The sequence below is a fragment of the Scardinius erythrophthalmus genome (genome assembly GCF_964197995.2).
Source record: "Scardinius erythrophthalmus genome assembly, chromosome: 6".
Classification (NCBI taxonomy): Eukaryota; Metazoa; Chordata; class Actinopteri; order Cypriniformes; family Leuciscidae; genus Scardinius; species Scardinius erythrophthalmus.
This window is the reverse complement of record NC_138226.1, coordinates 49,443,907-49,467,002: the sequence shown is the minus strand read 5'-3', so window position 1 is coordinate 49,467,002 and position 23,096 is coordinate 49,443,907. Positions and strand designations below refer to the sequence as shown.

At 34.4% G+C, this 23,096-nt stretch overlaps 1 long non-coding RNA gene across 1 annotated transcript; it reads left to right on the top strand.

The window, feature by feature from the left end:
- Nucleotides 1–15,599: 15,599 nt before the first annotated feature.
- On the top strand, nt 15,600–22,557 carry LOC308692095. The gene is made up of 3 exons (XR_014030298.1): nt 15,600–15,805; nt 20,294–20,327; nt 22,063–22,557. It is a non-coding gene; the product is annotated as an uncharacterized lncRNA (long non-coding RNA).
- Nucleotides 22,558–23,096: the final 539 nt, after the last annotated feature.

Below are 23,096 nucleotides of genomic sequence, written 5' to 3'. Positions count from 1 at the left end.
GAGACTACACCACATTCCTCCCGGGTTAGTGACATCACCAACCCTAAAATGTACATAACCCCGCCCCTGGGAACGCAATTTATAGATTATCAAGACAGAATATGCTAATCAATGACTAGAAGATAACTACACATAAGCTACATAAATTAATCAATAAACCATTCAGAAATGTCCTGTTGCTTCTACATGTTGTCACTTCTTCTTGAGTCTCTCCGTCTTTGTCTTTGTCTAAACCAGCATACAAACTTTTATAGAGATCGGACCATAGGTGGCGCTATAACTGCAAAAAGCTTTAAAGGGATACTCCACTTTTTTTGGAAATAGGCTAATTTTACAACTCCCCCAGAGTTAAACAGTTGAGTTTTACCGTTTTCAAATCCATTCAGCCGATCTCCGGTTCTGGCGGTACCACTTTTAGCATAGCTTAGCATAGATCATTGAATCAGACAAGACCATTAGCATCTCTCTCAAAAAAATGACCAAAGAGTTTCGATATTTTTCCTATTTAAAACTTGACTCTTCTGTAGTTACATCGTGTACATCGTGTACACAGAAAATGTAAAGTTGCGATTTTCTAGGCTGATATGGCTAGGAACTATACTCTCATTCCTGCGTAATAATCAAGAAACTTTGCTGCCGTACCATGAGTCCAGCCGGCGTAATGATATGACGCAGCGCCTGAAAATAGTCCCCAGCTCGGTAACTTCCAATGTGACCGGGACTAAGCTTGTGTAGTTTCAGCTGGCAAATTAGGTAAAGTTAGTGGATTTTCAGCTGCGTCATATCATTAGTGTGGACTTTGTTCCATTTTAAGTAAGAACTTACGAGGAGCAAGTGTAACCCTACCCTGGACCTCTAGCCCACAGGCTGCCGGTCTGCTCATCCCAAGACTCATGTAGCCTTAAACAAGACACTTAGCCATAATCACTGCAGTGTAAATGTCCAGAAGGCACAAGTTTGTTTGGACACACTGTCACGGTTCTCTTTAGTTAGTTTCATTTAAATGACTTTTAGTTTGTTATTTTCAGTCATATGGGTTTCCTTTGTCTAGTTTCCCGCCACTTATGAGTTGTCATGGTTACTGATATGATTTGTTCTCTCTGTGTCTCCTCATATTAACCTTGTTTGTACCACTACTTCAGTTCCTTTGGTCCCTCAGTTCATTGTCGGCTGTTATTTGTGCTCAGCACACTGTATCGTATTGTTGGAGTTTCCTGTTAAATAAATCCTGTTGTTCTTGTAACCTGCCTTCATCTTCGCCATCTCTGAATCCGCATTACATTTATTACAGGTACATATTGAAATAAAAAGTGTCTTTTCTGCTGGATGATTAAACGCATTGAAATATAAGCTCAAGATTATATAATCGGTTAGCTTTCATTTTTCCTCGCCCATATATAAAGCTGTTTTGGTAGTCAGTGAGCTCAATCTATAGAAGGACTAAAATAACAGCATTCATCTGGTGTGAGATTGAATGTTTGGTTTATTCTGTGTTTGCAGGTTCAGGCACGATGAACAGCATTATTCCCAAGAGCAAAGCAAAAGGCACTGACATCTGTGGAGTGTATAACTACACTTATATAATCCGCTCCGATCTCGGCTGCTTTATGAAGATATACGATCTCAATACAGGTTCAACCATCTCTATTTCCAGTCTGCACCATGCCTGCAAAGGTGGAGAGCATTACGCTGCTGATGGACATGGCTACTTTTACATCATCAAGGGCAATTTCTACCGCAAAGTCGGCAGCCTGGAGACAGACAGCGATGCTGAAATTCACAGGCTTCATCCTAAATTCCTGGGTGGAGACCACGTGCTCTACTCCTATGGCTATTTTTACATCATCTTCCTAGAAAAGGGTATTTACCGAAAAACAGGATATTTGGATCGCGACTCGGATGTTGAAGACCAAGACCTGCCTCCCAATTGCAGAAACGGCCTGTATTACTGGGGCAATCCAAACCACTTCTCCTTCCTCAAGCTAACCTTAGAGTGGGGAGTTGCGTTCCACAGCAGTGCCAAATTCTGCAAAGATGAGTGCTTAGAGGTCACGTCTGTTCATCTTGATGTTCTTAACTTCCTTCCTGGTGGGCTGTCCGTAAATAAAGGCCCAGCCTTTGGGATGTGGGAAAAGATTAAAACTATAAATAATAACAGCAATACACCACTGACATGGCAGAAGAAAATAAAAAAAACGGTTGGATACACTAAGCAGAAGATGACCCAGATCACACACAACTGGAAGATATCCGCGTCAGTCACAGCTGAAACTGGAGATCTTGCCTCGCTAATTGCGAAGGTTCAGTTCTCCTTTTCTACAGAATATGGAGGTTCACACGTCAGCACTGCAAGCGAAAGCTGGAACGAAGCGACTGAAGAGGAAGAAACATTCTCATTTGAGCTGAAGCCGAACGAGTCTGTATATCTGTGGCAGTACAGACTGGGTCTCGGTCAAGAACCAGTGTTGTTCTGCCAGGATATAGAGGTTACTAAGAATCCAAACCCTCCGACTAAAGTCCCACTGCCACCCGCTCAATCATGAAAACATATCAGGATCGCTGAATTCCAAAGGATAACCAAGTGCTTCTCAAGTAATTTAGATATCTGCATGCATTGCTTAAAATGAGGCTGGAATTGTTTAATGTAGCAAAAAAAATTTTCAATTACAGATGATGTAACTGCAATCAATGAAACTACAATTATTATTGAAACTTTGTGTTTATGATTAAAAGAAATGGACAGAATCTTACTTTAAATCTCCTAATATTACTTCTTAAAATCTCACACATGCAACTGAACTGCAAATCTTTCAATATGGTGGCTAAATCAGGCTTTGGGAAAGTTTTACTTAGTGTTTATTATTGTATTTGTAGTCATAGACGTTATCACAGTGGAACCTGTAAGTCTACTGAAGTTTTTGATTCACAAGTCATAAAAAACACTGCATTCTGTACTCAATATGCAATTGATGTATACATGTATTTAAAAGCTATTTCCTTTTCACATGTTTCACTATAGCAAGTACCATTTGGATTGTGCTTTAAATGTGCTTAAATAAAGCTGGATACTGCTTCTAAAGTCTTGGTGTTTTCATTGTCATTCAGTTTCTTTACCAAAACAATATATGACAAATACACATTCCCAGACAGCACACAGACATCTGTTTGATTTGTAATGTTTGTTTTTTTTTTTTTAGAAATATGCAGAAGATGCTGGAAAACCAGAGTTGCATACACAAAACTGTATGTCTGTACTTTTATAGTGTTGTGTGTACATCTCGTAATGTTAAATGGGCTTTTGTGTAGAATTCAGAACGTCTCGGTTACGTGTGTAACCCTCGTGTTATACATGTTATAAATCACAAAAAATAACTTTACATTACTCACAATTAACTTGTTGGAGTATATTCAAGACATTCAAATCACTTTACATTTCTTTTCAGTCAGTTATTAACCTTCACTGGGCCCAGACTCTTGGAAAAAAATTAAACTCAAAAATTGTCCCAATAAAGTAAACAAATAAAATGAGATGCAGTCCTGAGGGTTGTTCCATAAAAGACGCTTAGAAAAGCGGGGATTAAACTCCAAAACCGGACTTGAATGAGCCTAACAAATAAGTTGGGGCTAAAGTGGTTCCATAAAAGGTAATTGAAGTTCACGCAATCTCACTAATTTGATCCAGGTTTATCAAGTCTAGATAATTGCGTGTGCACGCGTTTTTGAAGCAGCCCTAGAGGTCGATCGTGGATCAAATCGATCCACCATCAAACAGCGCATATTTTGTGCTGTTTTATGCGTTTGTGACATGTTTTTTTTCCCCCCAGTGCAAAACTTACATTTTACAGTTATATTCTCCATCTGTAAATGTTAGAAAGTCATGCAAATATATCCATTTTGCTGCTAATTTTCATATTGAACGAGCGCTGCTGCGCGCATGCGCGCCAAATAGGAGCGCAATAATTCTGACTAAAATATACATTTTGCTTGGAAAATGAATATGCGATATTTTATAACACTAGAAATATCTTCTAATTATAATAATTTATCTTTAGGATGTTGGATAAGTTGCAGTGAACTTCTAGCGAACAGAAGTACTTCAGTGAACAGAAGTAGCCTAATTCAGGGAAGATTTTTTTAAGAAACTATAAATATATAAAGATACAAAATATAGTTTTGGGTGTAGGACCTATGCTACTTAATAAAGATGATGTATGCTTATTTAGAATGCTGAGAATTACAGCTTTTAATGCAATACTTTTTTGAAGAAAGCAAGAATCCCCAGTTTTAAATGAGTAGATTTAGTTTCTAAAGTACATTATGGAGAGGATAACATTGGACTGCATGGACTGCATTTTTATATAGTGCTTTCACAGACCTATGGCCACCAAAGCGCTTTACATAGCCTCACATTCACCCATTCACTCATTCATTCACACACCGACGGCGGTGTCAGCCATGCAAGGCGCCATCCAGCTCGTTGGGAGCAGCTGGGGTTAGGTGTCTTGCTCAAGGACACCTCGACACTTGGTCAGGTGGAACCGGGGATTGAACCACCAACCTTTCGGTTTGTAGACAACCTACATGAACCACTGAACTCTAAAATCAAAGAATATTCCATAAAATAAAGGAATATATATTAGCCTACATTAACTACATATTTATATAACCCTCCCTCCCTTTTATTTCTAGTTATTTGTTATTTTATTTATTGACTTATTTATTTAATATTGAATATTTGATATTCAAATAATATTACTTGAATAACTATTAGGAATTATGTGTCATTATAAGAGTTTGATATAAAAATGTGAATGTTAAATTTTTATTAATATTTATTTATTGTTTTTTTGTCTTTTCCCCCTTAAATCATATGTAAAATAGTCTAACTATGTATTTTTTGGTTATTGTTCTAATCATGTGTGTTTTTAGGCTATTGTGTTGGTGGGTATTATCACAAAAGAAAAAAAGTAGAAGGAAAAATAAGGAATATTTATTGGGGGAAAATATGATGTCTTTAAAGGAACTGTCCATTTGTATAATTGTGTTAAATTTGTTTGAATTGATAGACATAATAAAGTACATTTTATATATATATATATGCTAAAATATTTGTTATTTGGACATTAGATGTGCCTTATTTAGAATTTTAAACCTACAAGTGTATTTTTATGATAGCAATAACTGTAAAGGGACTATTGTAATGGGGTAAATCAAATGTAGGCTAATATACTGTCAATTACTAAGCTCAGATTCATCTTACCAGTTAAAATTTATACTCTGCTTTTGTAATTATTTATTTTTAATTTTGTGATTTTAACTTCTGCTTTACAAGGCTTTTTTCAGATTGTGTTCTAATGTTCTTCTAATCATAAACATGTAATACAGCTGCCAAACAAAACCAGAGAGAAATGTATTCATAAATCTTTAAAACAATCTAATTAAATCTTGGGCACAAAACATTCAGCCAGTAAAAAAGAAAACCTGTAGTATATATATTGTATTTAGGCCTATCTATCTATATATCTATCTATATATCTATAGTATATATATTAGGGCTGGGAATCGATTAAAAAAAATTAACTAATTAATTGCACAATTTGCTGTAATTAATTGCAATTAATTGCATTTCCTCCAAGCTTGTAATCATCAATAATTAAACTTAGAATCACCGGAAAAAAAGGAACAGAAAATAGCCCTATATTAAAATAATATTAAACATCAATATATCAATGTATTATTCTTTTTCAATAATCAATCAACAATCCATTTAAGATTTTTTTTTCCAATTTTTTTTAACTAATTATAAAAATAAACTATAGTCCTAAAAAAGCTATTATTACCAGAGCATGTATGATTATCATTTACTCTCCCTCAAGTTGTTCCAAACCTTTATATCTTTCTTTCTTCTGCTGAACACAAAAGAAGATATTTTGAAGAAAGTCGGTAACCAAACGACTGATGGACCCCATTGACTTCCATAGTAGGAAAAAAAATACTATGGGAGTCAATGGGGACCAGCAACTGTTTAATTACCAACCTTCTTTAAAATATCTTGTTTTGTGTTTAGCAGAAGAAAGGAAATCATACAGGTTTGGAACAACTTGAGGGAGAGTAAATGACAGAATTTTCATTTTTGGGTGAACTATCCCTTTAACATTGTTGCCCAGCAATATCCTACTATACCAGCTCAGCAAACAGAAGTCTAAAGAGAAATTTCACCTTATTTGAGCGGACTTTGCATTCCAGTGCTCGGTACATGATTGAAGCGTTTGGGCCGTGAACGACAGAGCAGAACGCGCAGCGCAAACACGGAGTCGAACATTGAGCAGAGAGCGCAGCCGCCTACACCTATGGCCGACACACACACACACACACACACACACACACACACACACACACACACACACACACACACGGAACGGAGAACTTTGTTCTAAGAACGTTTTCTATCAACGTTATGAGAACTTTCATCAATCACAAATAACGTCAAAAAGACGTTCCAAGAACTTTGTTCTAAGAACGTTTTCTATCAACGTTATGAGAACGTTCATCCATCACAAATAACGTCAAAAAAACGTTCCAAGAACTTTGTTCTAAGAACGTTTTCTATCAACGTTATGAGAACTTTCATCAATCACAAATAACGTCAAAAAAACGTTCCAAGAACTTTGTTCTAAGAACGTTTTCTATCAACGTTATGAGAACTTTCATCCATCACAAATAACGTCAAAAACACGTTCCATGAACCTTGTTCTAAGAACGTTTTCTATCAACGTTATGAGAACTTTCATCAATCACAAATAACGTCAAAAAGACGTTCCAAGAACTTTGTTCTAAGAACGTTTTCTATCAACGTTATGAGAACTTTCATCAATCACAAATAACGTCAAAAAGACGTTCCAAGAACTTTGTTCTAAGAACGTTTTCTATCAACGTTATGAGAACTTTCATCAATCACAAATAACGTCAAAAAGACGTTCCAAGAACTTTGTTCTAAGAACGTTTTATATCAACATTATGAGAACGTTCATCCATCACAAATAATGTCAAAAAGACGTTCCATGAACCTTGTTCTAAGAACGTTTTATATCAACGTTATGAGAACGTTCATCCATCACAAATAATGTCAAAAAGACGTTCCAAGAACCTTGTTCTAAGAACGTTTTATATCAACATTATGAGAACTTTCATCCATCACAAATAATGTCAAAAAGACGTTCCATGAACCTTGTTCTAAGAACGTTTTATATCAACGTTATGAGAACGTTCATCCATCACAAATAATGTCAAAAAGACGTTCCAAGAACTTTGTTCTAAGAACGTTTTCTATCAACAATATGAGAACGTTCATCCATCACAAATAATGTCAAAAAGACGTTCCATGAACCTTGTTCTAAGAACGTTTTATATCAACGTTATGAGAACGTTCATCCATCACAAATAATGTCAAAAAGACGTTCCATGAACCTTGTTCTAAGAACGTTTTATATCAACATTATGAGAATGTTCATCAATCACAAATAATGTCAAAAAGACGTTCCAAGAACCTTGTTCTAAGAACGTTTTCTATCAACGTTATGAGAACGTTCATCCATCACAAATAATGTCAAAAAGACGTTCCAAGAACCTTGTTCTAAGAACGTTTTATATCAACGTTATGAGAACGTTCATCCATCACAAATAATGTCAAAAAGACGTTCCAAGAACCTTGTTCTAAGAACGTTTTCTATCAACGTTATGAGAACGTTCATCCATCACAAATAACGTCAAAAACACGTTCCATGAACCTTGTTCTAAGAACGTTTTCTATCAACGTTATGAGAACGTTCATCCATCACAAATAACGTCAAAAAGACGTTCCAAGAACCTTGTTCTAAGAACGTTTTATATCAACATTATGAGAACGTTCATCCATCACAAATAATGTCAAAAAGACGTTCCAAGAACCTTGTTCTAAGAACGTTTTCTATCAACGTTATGAGAACGTTCATCCATCACAAATAACGTCAAAAACACGTTCCATGAACCTTGTTCTAAGAACGTTTTATATCAACATTATGAGAACGTTCATCCATCACAAATAATGTCAAAAAGACGTTCCAAGAACCTTGTTCTAAGAACGTTTTCTATCAACGTTATGAGAACGTTCATCCATCACAAATAACGTCAAAAAGACGTTCCAAGAACTTTGTTCTAAGAACGTTTTCTATCAACGTTATGAGAACTTTCATCCATCACAAATAACGTCAAAAAGACGTTCCAAGAACCTTGTTCTAAGAACGTTTTCTATCAACGTTATGAGAACGTTCATCCATCACAAATAACGTCAAAAAGACGTTCCAAGAACCTTGTTCTAAGAACGTTTTCTATCAACGTTATGAGAACGTTCATCCATCACAAATAATGTCAAAAAGACGTTCCAAGAACCTTGTTCTAAGAACGTTTTCTATCAACGTTATGAGAACGTTCATCCATCACAAATAACGTCAAAAACACGTTCCATGAACCTTGTTCTAAGAACGTTTTATATCAACATTATGAGAACGTTCATCCATCACAAATAATGTCAAAAAGACGTTCCAAGAACCTTGTTCTAAGAACGTTTTATATCAACATTATGAGAACGTTCATCCATCACAAATAATGTCAAAAAGACGTTCCAAGAACCTTGTTCTAAGAACGTTTTATATCAACATTATGAGAACGTTCATCCATCACAAATAATGTCAAAAAGACGTTCCAAGAACCTTGTTCTAAGAACGTTTTCTATCAACGTTATGAGAACGTTCATCCATCACAAATAACGTCAAAAACACGTTCCATGAACCTTGTTCTAAGAACGTTTTATATCAACATTATGAGAACGTTCATCCATCACAAATAATGTCAAAAAGACGTTCCAAGAACCTTGTTCTAAGAACGTTTTCTATCAACGTTATGAGAACGTTCATCCATCACAAATAACGTCAAAAACACGTTCCATGAACCTTGTTCTAAGAACGTTTTATATCAACATTATGAGAATGTTCATCCATCACAAATAATGTCAAAAAGACGTTCCAAGAACCTTGTTCTAAGAACGTTTTCTATCAACGTTATGAGAACGTTCATCAATCACAAATAACGTCAAAAAGACGTTCCAAGAACTTTGTTCTAAGAACGTTTTCTATCAACGTTATGAGAACGTTCATCCATCACAAATAATGTCAAAAAGACGTTCCAAGAACCTTGTTCTAAGAACGTTTTCTATCAACGTTATGAGAACGTTCATCCATCACAAATAACGTCAAAAAGACGTTCTAAGAACCTTGTTCTAAGAACGTTTTCTATCAACGTTATGAGAACGTTCATCCATCACAAATAACGTCAAAAAGACGTTCCAAGAACTTTGTTCTAAGAACGTTTTCTATCAACGTTATGAGAACGTTCATCCATCACAAATAATGTCAAAAAGACGTTCCAAGAACCTTGTTCTAAGAACGTTTTATATCAACATTATGAGAACGTTCATCCATCACAAATAATGTCAAAAAGACGTTCCATGAACCTTGTTCTAAGAACGTTTTATATCAACGTTATGAGAACGTTCATCCATCACAAATAATGTCAAAAAGACGTTCCAAGAACCTTGTTCTAAGAACGTTTTATATCAACATTATGAGAACGTTCATCCATCACAAATAATGTCAAAAAGACGTTCCATGAACCTTGTTCTAAGAACGTTTTATATCAACATTATGAGAACGTTCATCCATCACAAATAATGTCAAAAAGACGTTCCATGAACCTTGTTCTAAGAACGTTTTCTATCAACGTTATGAGAACGTTCATCCATCACAAATAACGTCAAAAACACGTTCCATGAACCTTGTTCTAAGAACGTTTTATATCAACATTATGAGAACGTTCATCCATCACAAATAATGTCAAAAAGACGTTCCAAGAACCTTGTTCTAAGAACGTTTTCTATCAACATTATGAGAACGTTCATCAATCACAAATAACGTCAAAAAGACGTTCCAAGAACTTTGTTCTAAGAACGTTTTCTATCAACGTTATGAGAACTTTCATCAATCACAAATAACGTCAAAAAGACGTTCCAAGAACTTTGTTCTAAGAACGTTTTCTATCAACGTTATGAGAACTTTCATCCATCACAAATAATGTCAAAAAGACGTTCCATGAACCTTGTTCTAAGAACGTTTTCTATCAACGTTATGAGAACGTTCATCCATCACAAATAACGTCAAAAAGACGTTCCAAGAACCTTGTTCTAAGAACGTTTTATATCAACATTATGAGAACGTTCATCCATCACAAATAATGTCAAAAAGACGTTCCATGAACCTTGTTCTAAGAACGTTTTATATCAACATTATGAGAACGTTCATCCATCACAAATAATGTCAAAAAGACGTTCCAAGAACCTTGTTCTAAGAACGTTTTCTATCAACGTTATGAGAACTTTCATCAATCACAAATAACGTCAAAAAGACGTTCCAAGAACTTTGTTCTAAGAACGTTTTCTATCAACGTTATGAGAACTTTCATCCATCACAAATAATGTCAAAAAGACGTTCCATGAACCTTGTTCTAAGAACGTTTTATATCAACATTATGAGAACGTTCATCCATCACAAATAATGTCAAAAAGACGTTCCAAGAACCTTGTTCTAAGAACGTTTTATATCAACATTATGAGAACGTTCATCCATCACAAATAATGTCAAAAAGACGTTCCATGAACCTTGTTCTAAGAACGTTTTATATCAACATTATGAGAACGTTCATCCATCACAAATAATGTCAAAAAGACGTTCCAAGAACCTTGTTCTAAGAACGTTTTCTATCAACGTTATGAGAACGTTCATCCATCACAAATAACGTCAAAAACACGTTCCATGAACCTTGTTCTAAGAACGTTTTATATCAACATTATGAGAACGTTCATCCATCACAAATAATGTCAAAAAGACGTTCCAAGAACCTTGTTCTAAGAACGTTTTCTATCAACGTTATGAGAACGTTCATCAATCACAAATAACGTCAAAAAGACGTTCCAAGAACTTTGTTCTAAGAACGTTTTCTATCAACGTTATGAGAACGTTCATCAATCACAAATAACGTCAAAAAGACGTTCCAAGAACTTTGTTCTAAGAACGTTTTCTATCAACGTTATGAGAACGTTCATCAATCACAAATAACGTCAAAAAGACGTTCCAAGAACTTTGTTCTAAGAACGTTTTATATCAACGTTATGAGAACTTTCATCAATCACAAATAACGTCATAAAGACGTTCCAAGAACGTTGTTCTAAGAACGTTTTTTTTTCAACGTTACAAGAACGTTAATAATGTTATATGAACGTTCCGAAAACATTATTTTAATAATGTTTTGTACTAACATTTACACAACTTTTAAAGAACGTTAGTGAAAGTTCTGGGAACGTTCCCTGTTAGCTGGGTTTCTATTGTGTTGTTCTCCACATGTCTTATAAGATTTGACTTGTCTAGTTGTATGTTTGAGTTTGTGTTCTTTTTCCTTTGTGGTGGGTTTGTATTTTTGGTTTAGAAAATGTAATTATTCTTCTTTATGATTCCATTGTTCGGACTGTGTACTACCCAGAGACTCGTACAAAATTTGTGTACTACACAGTAAAATGTGAATCTTGAAGTAAAGTTTTTTCTGTTATTTTTGTAATTCAAATATTTAATTCACTTAGAAACTATATACTCTGGAAAAATGTAAACACTCTGGACAAATGTGTCAACAGGTTTTGGTACTTAAAAATCCTGTTACTTTGAAATCCAGACCTGTAGCTGTAAGAAATTAATTGCTTACATTTTAAGTAATAAGTAGAATAAGTAGAAACAGGGCAGCACAGCGGCTCAGTGAGTGGCACTATCACCTCGCAGCAAGAAGGTCCCCGGTTCGAGTCCCGGCTGAGCCAGGAGTTAGCAGGTTCTCTGTGATATCCTTCAGGTAAGCTACAACAGTTTCAACCACAGTTCAAACCCATGCAGCATAGGTTAATTAGCGATACTCAACTGTCTGTGAGTAAGCCTGGTGATGGATGGGCCAACCACATCAGGGTGATGTAAACATCCCCAAAACATTCAGAAATAACATTTTAATAACATTTTCAAAATGAGTGAATGGAATGTTACTTTAACGTTCTCATTAACCAAGAAAAAACGTTCTTAATACATTAAAAAAACTGGACGTTTCCAACGTTTAAAAAACATTCAGAAATAACGTTTTAATAACATTTTCAAAATGAGTGAATGGAATGTTACTTTAACGTTCACAATAACCAAGAAAAAACGTTCTTAATACATTACAAAAACTGGACGTTTTCAATGTTTAAAAAACATTCAGAAATAACGTTTTAATAACATTTTCAAAAATGAGTGAATGGAATGTTACTTTAACGTTCACAATAACCAAGAAAAAACGTTCTTAATACATTAAAAAAACTGGACGTTTTCAATGTTTAAAAAACATTCAGAAATAACGTTTTAATAACATTTTCAAAATGAGTGAAGGCAATATTCCTTTAACGTTCACAATAACCAAGAAAAAACGTTCTTAATACATTAAAAAAACTGGACGTTTTCAATGTTTAAAAAACATTCAGAAATAACGTTTTAATAACATTTTCAAAATGAGTGAAGGCAATGTTCCTTTAATAACCAAGAAAAAACGTTCTTAATACATTAAAAAAACTGGACGTTTTCAACGTTTAAAAAACATTCCGAAATAACGTTTTAATAACATTTTCAAAATGAGTGAATGGAATGTTACTTTAACGTTCACATTAACCAAGAAAAAACGTTCTTAATACATTAAAAAACTGGACGTTTTCAATGTTTAAAAAACATTCCGAAATAACGTTTTAATAACATTTTCAAAATGAGTGAAGGCAATGTTCCTTTAATAACCAAGAAAAAACGTTCTTAATACATTAAAAAAACTGGACGTTTTCAACGTTTAAAAAACATTCAGAAATAACGTTTTAATAACATTTTCAAAATGAGTGAATGGAATGTTACTTTAACGTTCACATTAACCAAGAAAAAACGTTCTTAATACATTAAAAAACTGGACGTTTTCAATGTTTAAAAAACATTCAGAAATAACGTTTTAATAACATTTTCAAAATGAGTGAAGGCAATGTTCCTTTAACGTTCACAATAACCAAGAAAAAACGTTCTTAATACATTAAAAAACTGGACGTTTTCAACGTTTAAAAAACATTCAGAAATAACGTTTTAATAACATTTTCAAAATGAGTGAAGGCAATGTTCCTTTAATAACCAAGAAAAAACGTTCTTAATACATTAAAAAAACTGGACGTTTTCAACGTTTAAAAAACATTCCGAAATAACGTTTTAATAACATTTTCAAAATGAGTGAATGGAATGTTACTTTAACGTTCACATTAACCAAGAAAAAACGTTCTTAATACATTAAAAAACTGGACGTTTTCAATGTTTAAAAAACATTCAGAAATAACGTTTTAATAACATTTTCAAAATGAGTGAAGGCAATGTTCCTTTAATAACCAAGAAAAAACGTTCTTAATACATTAAAAAAACTGGACGTTTTCAACGTTTAAAAAACATTCAGAAATAACGTTTTAATAACATTTTCAAAATGAGTGAAGGCAATGTTCCTTTAATAACCAAGAAAAAACGTTCTTAATACATTAAAAAAACTGGACGTTTTCAACGTTTAAAAAACATTCAGAAATAACGTTTTAATAACATTTTCAAAATGAGTGAATGGAATGTTACTTTAACGTTCACATTAACCAAGAAAAAACGTTCTTAATACATTAAAAAACTGGACGTTTTCAACGTTTAAAAAACATTCAGAAATAACGTTTTAATAACATTTTCAAAATGAGTGAAGGCAATGTTACTTTAACGTTCACATTAACCAAGAAAAAACGTTCTTAATACATTAAAAAACTGGACGTTTTCAACGTTTAAAAAACATTCAGAAATAACGTTTTAATAACATTTTCAAAATGAGTGAATGGAATGTTACTTTAACGTTCACATTAACCAAGAAAAAACGTTCTTAATACATTAAAAAACTGGACGTTTTCAATGTTTAAAAAACATTCAGAAATAACGTTTTAATAACATTTTCAAAATGAGTGAAGGCAATGTTCCTTTAATAACCAAGAAAAAACGTTCTTAATACATTAAAAAAACTGGACGTTTTCAATGTTTAAAAAACATTCAGAAATAACGTTTTAATAACATTTTCAAAATGAGTGAATGGAATGTTACTTTAACGTTCACATTAACCAAGAAAAAACGTTCTTAATACATTAAAAAACTGGACGTTTTCAATGTTTAAAAAACATTCAGAAATAACGTTTTAATAACATTTTCAAAATGAGTGAAGGCAATGTTCCTTTAATAACCAAGAAAAAACGTTCTTAATACATTAAAAAAACTGGACGTTTTCAATGTTTAAAAAACATTCCGAAATAACGTTTTAATAACATTTTCAAAATGAGTGAATGGAATGTTACTTTAACGTTCACATTAACCAAGAAAAAACGTTCTTAATACATTAAAAAACTGGACGTTTTCAATGTTTAAAAAACATTCCGAAATAACGTTTTCCTACCCTAATGGGAATGCTAGCAAAACGTTCTGACAACTTATTTTTGTTAGCTGGGATGTATTCTGCCTTCGAAGAGGAAGATGATCTCGAAGAAGAGGGTCAAGAAGCAGAAGAGGCTCATGAAGCAAATTGTCTGCAACAAGATTTCCAACAGGCTGGATGTGTTGTCAGAGATGCCATCGTAAATGCATTCTTTAATTAGTAGGCCTATAGTATGGCCAATAGTTGTACACTGTAAAAAAAAACTGTAAATTTACAGGAAACGGTCTGTATTTTTTAACAGAATTTTGTCGTTTTGTCATTATACAGTGAATACCTGTTATTTTACAGATATTTGTTGTAATTTAAAGGTCCACTATTAAATTTACAGGTAATTGCTTTTATTTTGGTTTTACATTAATTTTACGTTTTTGAAAGGAAATTCTCTGTAATTTTATAGGGTTATGTGTAATTTTACATAAAAAATTAAGTAATATTTTACAGATTATTTCTGTGGAATTAGAAAACAAAGAAAATAAGGTATAACTGCAGAAATCAGCAGTCACTAAACATGTTTTCCTTAAAGATTATTAAGCATGTGGGGGTTAAAGTGAGTTTTAAGATTTGTACACACATTAGGCAAGCCTATTTAATTATTTATAGTCTTTTAATTTTGTCTTGCAAATAGATGTTCATTTTGATCATCATTTGTAGGCTATTTGCCCGAAAATTTCATTTAGGCCTATATTTTATGTCTTTTATGAATCGTTTTTCCAAATCTGCGTGGCTTTGTGTGCGTTTGTATGTATGTGTGTGTGTGTGTGTGTGTGTGTGTGTGTGTGCCCGCGCGCGCGCGCAGATTCAAATTATCCGCCATTACGTTTCGTTGCTGCTAGTCCCGCCCACAACAGTTAGCTACAGATCTGTCTCTGTCGTCGATCTGTGTCAAGGGCAAGCGGGAGATTTGAAGTTTCAGTCTACGCTCGTGAAGTAGTCGTGGATTGTGATCACAGTGGTTCAAAGCTATAATCGTATTCGACAGAAGCAGCCAGCCGTGAGCAGGAGCGCTGAACACATATTAGTTGTTTGTAGTCTGTCAGTCAGTCCAGAAATAATGCGCCCTTTTTCAGTGAGCCTGGTTCGTCGTCACAGCGGACCTCATCCCGACCGATCAACGGCTGAGGTAAGAGTCTCATACTACATGTGTGTACGATATTTTATATTACATTTGTGTTAAGTGGTTAGACAGTTTCCATGCTAACGGGTCAGGGTATATTCTGGCAAACCGTTTGCCAATCACGTCTAGCAATCGGCAAAGCAAACTGTGGCACACGCCATTTACCAACAAGCGATGGGTAATTCGCAAAGCACAATGTTATTTTCTGTTTCCCCAGCACGATACCATAGAACGGCATAAAGTAAGCGGTTTTAGAAGTAAGAGGCGGGGCACCAGTTAAAAAATTTCAAAGTTAAAGTTCACGCAAACAGGTATTAATAGACAAGGTTTAGTCAAATATTGATTGTTTATAGCTGAATTAGTAGAACGCAATTATATTTGGAACATAGATAGAATATAGCCTAGGGGAGCGCGGGGCACAACCTAACGCGGGGCTAGTTGTAACACGCTTGTTTTAAATACTTCCGCACATGCTTGAATGACGAAACTTTGTGTATTTTTTTTTTTTTTTTTGAAAGATATCCATAGACATTTATTAAACCATAGCAAAAGTAAATTTCTTACTTAAATTAATTTTTCATCTCTATTTTTTTGTGTTTATTTAAAATAAGACAAATCTGATATTATTTTAATCTCTAAAATGTTATTTAACAGTTGAGATAGTTCTTTAATGCTTCGCTAACTAGCAGAAGACACTAGCAGGGTTTAAATCCCAGTTGTGCAGGCGAGGGCATGTTGTAACACTGCGTTACAATGTGCCCCTATTAGAAATATGCTATTATATTCTATACTTTTATTAATTTTATTGAGAAAACTGAGAAAAGGGTGAATACTGACTGAGAGTCAATGTTCAGAAATTACTAATTATTTGTTTTGAACTATGTATAGCTGTGTTTTCATGTGTTCGTAGTCAAAACTCAAAAATGAGTTTATATTTAATTATTAAAAAATGCCATTATTTTATATGAAAACGTTTTTTAATTGTATTTTATTTATAAAATATTTTAGTTTGTTTTGTATATTTTTTTTATTAGATCAGATAACATTTTAAGCTGTCATATGGTCATGTTACAATGTGCCCCACACATGTTACAATGTACCCCACCTATGGGGCATGTTGTCACATTTCACTTCCATTCTTTCGGGGTATATCAAGAAAAAAGTATATACTGTATTAATAAAACAAAACCACATAATTGTACTAGACATGTGGTAAATTAATATGGGGGAAAAAAATACCATAAGTAGATTTACACAAACTGAGAAAGTCAAAAATCGTTACTTTGTGCCCCGCTCTCCCCTATAATCCAATAAAGAATCCAACGATATAAGATATTGGCATGAGCAACCCCATTCTTATGTAATATCTTAATAAAATATCGAATTTAATATCTAAGTTCACACCTCCATTTTGTAATATAATTGTAAAGTCCGTTAACACAGATTTTAGCCTAATAGTGGTTCTCAAACTGGTGGCCATTCTGTAAAGCTTCCAGATGGTACAGGGTAGCCTAGCCACACTTAAGACGTTTTATGAACTATAGAAATTTTCAGAAATTCAGTGTAGCCAATCATCAGAGAAATAAGACTTCCAACCAACATAATTTATTAAATCATTGCATAACGCATTCTAGGCTATTATTTCATGTATGTATGGTAAGTTTTAGGCTAAATGGTTTTGTGTCATTCATTTTCTGTGGAAAAAAAATCATCTAAAGCTTAATCGTTTAATAGATGCGCGGAACATATTAAACGTCACCCGAATCGGCTGCTTCTAATTAATAATGCACCGCCACCCACCCGCAACATAATTTTCTCTGATTTATAGATATCCGCACCCGATCGCCACATTACAATTATTTTAAGGCCGGTTTCATACAGCACGCCTGAGTGGCGCGTCGGAAGAGCGTTTGCTGCGCGTGCGTGCCCATTGTGCTTTCACACCGGCTGCAAACAAACGCTTGGTGACGGCACCGATGATTTTAAAACCTGACACATAGGCCCTACGACTGTGACATAAAAAATCCAATTATTTATTTATCTACCCCCGCATTGTGTGTTCATGTTTTAATCTGCGTGTAATGTATATAAAAATGGTTTCAAATATTAACACTCACATATAGCTAGCTGCATAACCATAAAAAACACAGCTGTAAATCTGTGCAATTAGCCTATAATATAATAAAATAATACAATACCCAGCAGAGAAGTGATAACATGTAGGCCTATTGCTTAAATACGCTCTTGAGCACGTTTAGCCTATAGGCTACATAATAATATTTGCTAAAGATCGACATAATATCTGTTTTAGTAAAAAAAAAATATATATTTATTTATTTATTTATTTTCACATTTTAGCACTGCGCGGTTTTTATTCCCGTTGTACGCACAAAACCCAATGGCCATGCAGGGCTTGTGTTCTATTTGGGGGGTGGTAATATCATCCTACTATGATATTAGACTACATAGCCCATAATAAAATGAATTTTCAAACCTGAACCAAACATATTTTTATTCAAAGATCAACAGTCTGTCATTAATATTTAGTCTGCCACAAAAAAACAATATTTAAATCATGAACTCAAATGTCATTGTGATCAAAAAAAAAAAAAAAAAAAGACTGTTGTAACAGTTGTAAATCAGACATTTCAGGCTATAAGTCTAACGCTAATAAGCCTTATGCCAAAATTATTATTATGACGAAATTGTCGGTCATTAAATAGCCTAAGAAAACGAAATAATTGTGTAGATGATTTGCTTTGTGTAACCCAACATCAGACATTAGGCCGAAGTTTTTTTTTTGCACACAGTGCCGCGACCAATCAATCACTCCTTTACTGGCTGCCTGCACATTCACTGTACTTGCGGCTGCGGCAACTCGCGCTCGCTTATCAATGCATTTTAATTCGCGCCTACGGTATCTTTGTTGAACTTCAAAAAAAGAAAAAGAAAAAGATGCTGCAGCCAATAAGCAGCCGGCAGGGGCTGGCTGCAGGACGACTCAACATCCACGGACAGTTTTTAATGTTTTATCAGACAATATAAGAATTTGCTTTAGTATAATTTTCGGGACAATTAGGGCCGGATTCGGGATTCGGGACAACAGCTTAGATTTCGGGACTGTCCCGAATTTTTCGGGACGTCTGGTCACCCTAAACTTGATTCGTAAGTTAATCAAAACATTATCCAATTGATTGTTACTGAAATCGTTATCACTTAATATTTCTGTAGTACGGCCAAACAGCGTCATAGATCATTCATAAACTCGTACCAGACGTGTAGCCTACATGCGTAGGATTGCTGTAGGCTGTAAACCAATAAAATCGGTTGTGTATAATTGTATATAGCCTAATTCAGCCTAATTTATAACTAATTCAGCTATAAACAATCAATATTTGACTAAACCTGGTCTATTAATAGGCTACCAGTTTGCGTGAACTTTAAGTCTTTTAAAGCAGCAGAGTCATACAGCTTTAACTTTGAAATTTTTTAACTGGTGCCCCGCCTCTTACTTCTCAAACCTCTTACTTTATGCCGTTCTATGGTATCGTGCTGGGGAAACAGAAAATATCATTGTCCTTTGCGAATTACCCATCGCTTGTTGGTAAATGGCGTGTGCCACAGTTTGCTTTGCCGATTGCCAGACGTGATTGGCAAACGGTTTGCCAGAATATACCCTGACCCTAACGTTAGCATTCTTAAATGATGTTCAGTTATAACTGGGTCAGGGCAAAACACTGAAAATGCAGCATGCGTTTTTAATTATCGATCTGTGTTAAGAAAGATCAGTTGAACCCAACCCACATCTCTACTTATTAACTTAAAGACCTAAAACAATCTTTAGTAGACTTGTTATTCATATTAAAGTCCATAATTGTGTATAAAATCTTCGTTATGATAGTCAGTAACATTAAATCAATAAATGGCGGGATATTTTGAAACACTGTCTGGAAGCTGAAAACTTTTCTCTTAAAAAAATACTTTATTTTATTATAATAAAATTGTAGTAAACACGTTTTTAGCTGATTTTTTACCATTGTAATAGCCACAGTTTTACTAAAAATAGGCCTTCCGTGTTTCTTTTGTTTATTTCGTAATAGTTAACATGACTAACTTTATTAAGACCGTTAAGAAATCAAAATACTGTAACTTAAGGTACTTGTTGATGATACAGGAAAGCCTAGAACAGGAATACTAGAATATGAATACAACATGATGAACCCCTAGGACCTAGGTGTGCAGCTAGGTCACAGTAAATCATATTCATTTAACTTTACTTTCTATAAATGTAACTTAGCTAAAATCACATGGCAGCTCAAAATATTACTGTTAGCCTTTCCAGCTCAGCTTCAAGATCATAGTCATTTGAGTTTTTGCATTGTCCCAATGGAACATATTCTGACATGTGTAAATCTAATACTGAGTTTTAAAATAACTTGTGTGTGTGTGTGTGTGTGTGTGTGTGTGTGTGTGTGTGTGTGTGTGTGATTTCAGGTCACGTGGAAAGCAGATGATCATGGCAAACAAGGTATGGGAAGAATTCATTAAAACATAAAAATCATAACGGTTCTGATTCCATATGTTCATAACAGTCTTCTGATTCCATATGATTGCACTAAAAGTATGCACAAGGTTTGGATTTGCTACAGCAAGATTACGATTGTGTTAGATTCCACCCATCTTTCTTTATTTTTTTATTATTTTTTTAACTACCCACTAAGCAAAATTATGTCCGAAAGACTTCTTTTCAATGTCTTTGTTACAAAAATCAGACGTTGAAATGCCGTCCACTGAGGAGCCAGAATGAAAGTTATGACGTCTTTTTTTGACGTGTTCTGCACGTCCGATATAGACGTTCATCGAACCTTCGTACAAGGTTAAAACTAGTTCAGATGTGGCCATTGTGGACATATTTCAACATCATTTATGGTCTCATTTAGACATAATTACTTTGACTATTGCTGTCAGATGATCTTAGTGAGAATTAACAGAGGTTTAGATGTTGATATTCGTTTAATTTGAAGTGTCACCATTGTGGCGATCCGTGTTTGCTTTAGTTGGGCTCTTGGTCCCCGTTCCTTTTATTTGAGCTTTTCTTTGGCTGCTGTAACAGTGTGTTTGTGTAACACAATTGTTGTGGCAGAGAAAGCCTAGAAAAAGTATGAGGTGTTATCAGTTCAATGTTGATGATGACATAATTATCACAAAATGAGCCTTTAATATTGTGTTTAAAGTTTTGTGTTTATATTTGCCGTTAATAACCACCAACCTTTTGGAACTAGATTATTGGTGAAGGTGTATTTATTTGAAGGTGTGTAAAAAGCATGTGCACATTATGTTTTGAGCAAGAGTATCATACAGTCACACACAGACATCAAGATTTTGGATATGAATCACAACAACGGTGACAACCAAAAAAAGCTTGGGAATTAAGGATGAGTTTTGTACTATGAAAGCTACCCATCATGCATTGCAGCATGAAGCTTTTTTTTTAATTGTCACCATTGTTGGAAATCATATGCACAATCTTGATGTCTGTGTGTGACTGTATGATACTCTTGCTCAAAACATCATGTGCACATGCTTTTTACACACCTTCAAATAAATACACCTTCACCAATAATGCAGTTCCACAAGGTTGTTGGTTATTAATGGCAAATATAAACACAAAACTTTAAACACAATATTAAAGGCCCATTTTTGTGATAATTATGTCATCATCAACATTGAACTGATAACACCTCAAACTTTTTCTAGGCTTTCTCTGCCACAACAATTGTGTTACACAAACACACTGTTACAGCAGCCAAAGAAAAGTTAAAATAAAAGGAACGGGGACCAAGAGCCCAACTAAAGCAAACACGGATCGCCACAATGGTGACACTTCAAATTAAACGAATATCAACATCTAAACCTCTGTTAATTCTCACTAAGATCATCTGACAGCAATAATAAAAGTAATTATGTCTAAATGAGACCATAAATGATGTTGAAATATGTCCACAATGGCCACATTTTAACTAGTTTTAACCTTGTACGAAGGTTCGATGAACGTCTATATCGGACGTGCAGAACACGTCAAAAAAAGACTTCATAACTTTCATTCTGGCTCCTCAGTGGACGGCATTTCAACCTTTGATTTTTGTAACAAAGACATTGAAAAGACGTCTTTCGGACATCATTTTGCTTAGTGGGGCTCTGTCATTTAGAAACATGACTTTTCCTATCACTACTATCTTAATGACACATATCTTTTAATCCAGCTAGATGATCTGACGGTTGCTGCTCGCATCTCAGCCTACCTGATGGAAAATTCTTGCTGGATGAATGACCTTCACCTTTAAATCAGCCTTGCCAAGACAGAACTGCTTATGGTTCAGCTTTCAGCCAAAACATACTTGCTGTGATCCTGCTGATTTGCCTTATCATTAGGAGGATCAGGCCCTTCCTATCGGAGCTACACAACTCTCTTGTTCTATCCAGACTGGGCTATTGTAATGCCCTCCTGGCAGCTCTTCCAGTGTCAGTCAAACCTCTGCAACTGATCCAGATGCTGCAGCAAGAGTTGTCTTTAAAGGTAGCCCTATGCCTAAACTCACTACTTCAGATCTGTGTGTCTCCAGAAGCATGTGCTCTGCAAGTGAATGGCGCCTTGTGGTGCCATCATCCCAAAGAGACACAAAACCACTTTCACTGACATTTACCTGGACTGTTTCCTGGTGGTGGAATGACCGGCGCAACGCAACACATTTTCAAGAAACTGCTAAAGATCCATCTTTTTCATAAACACTTCACCCAATAATACTTAATCTTTGTTACAAAAAAAAAAAAAAAACCACCTTTCTATGTGTACTGTACTAGACTAACTGGGACTTGTCACTGCACTTGTTGCTTTTTATTATCTTTAATTATTATCTTAATTGGTTAGTCACTTTGGATAAAATGTAATTGTAAATGTTAAAATAAGTTATACTGTAAAGGTATACGGTAATTGCTTTTTATTGTGGATATTTTTACATGTTCTAAATTATATACTAAGCTTCTATTTCCTATCAATCACTTATCTTGATGTTTAGTGTTTGTTCAATTACTAATACTTTAAATATGCAGGTAATTTGTACTCATACATTTAGTTAATTTAAAAGAAATTGACTGTACATTTGCTATTATTAAGAACGTAATTAGAGATGTTGTGAAATTGGATCTGTACAAATAAAAAATAAAACTGTAAATTTACAAACATTTGTATTTGAATTTATGTACTTGTGTGCATTTTTTATACATAATTTCATTGTTA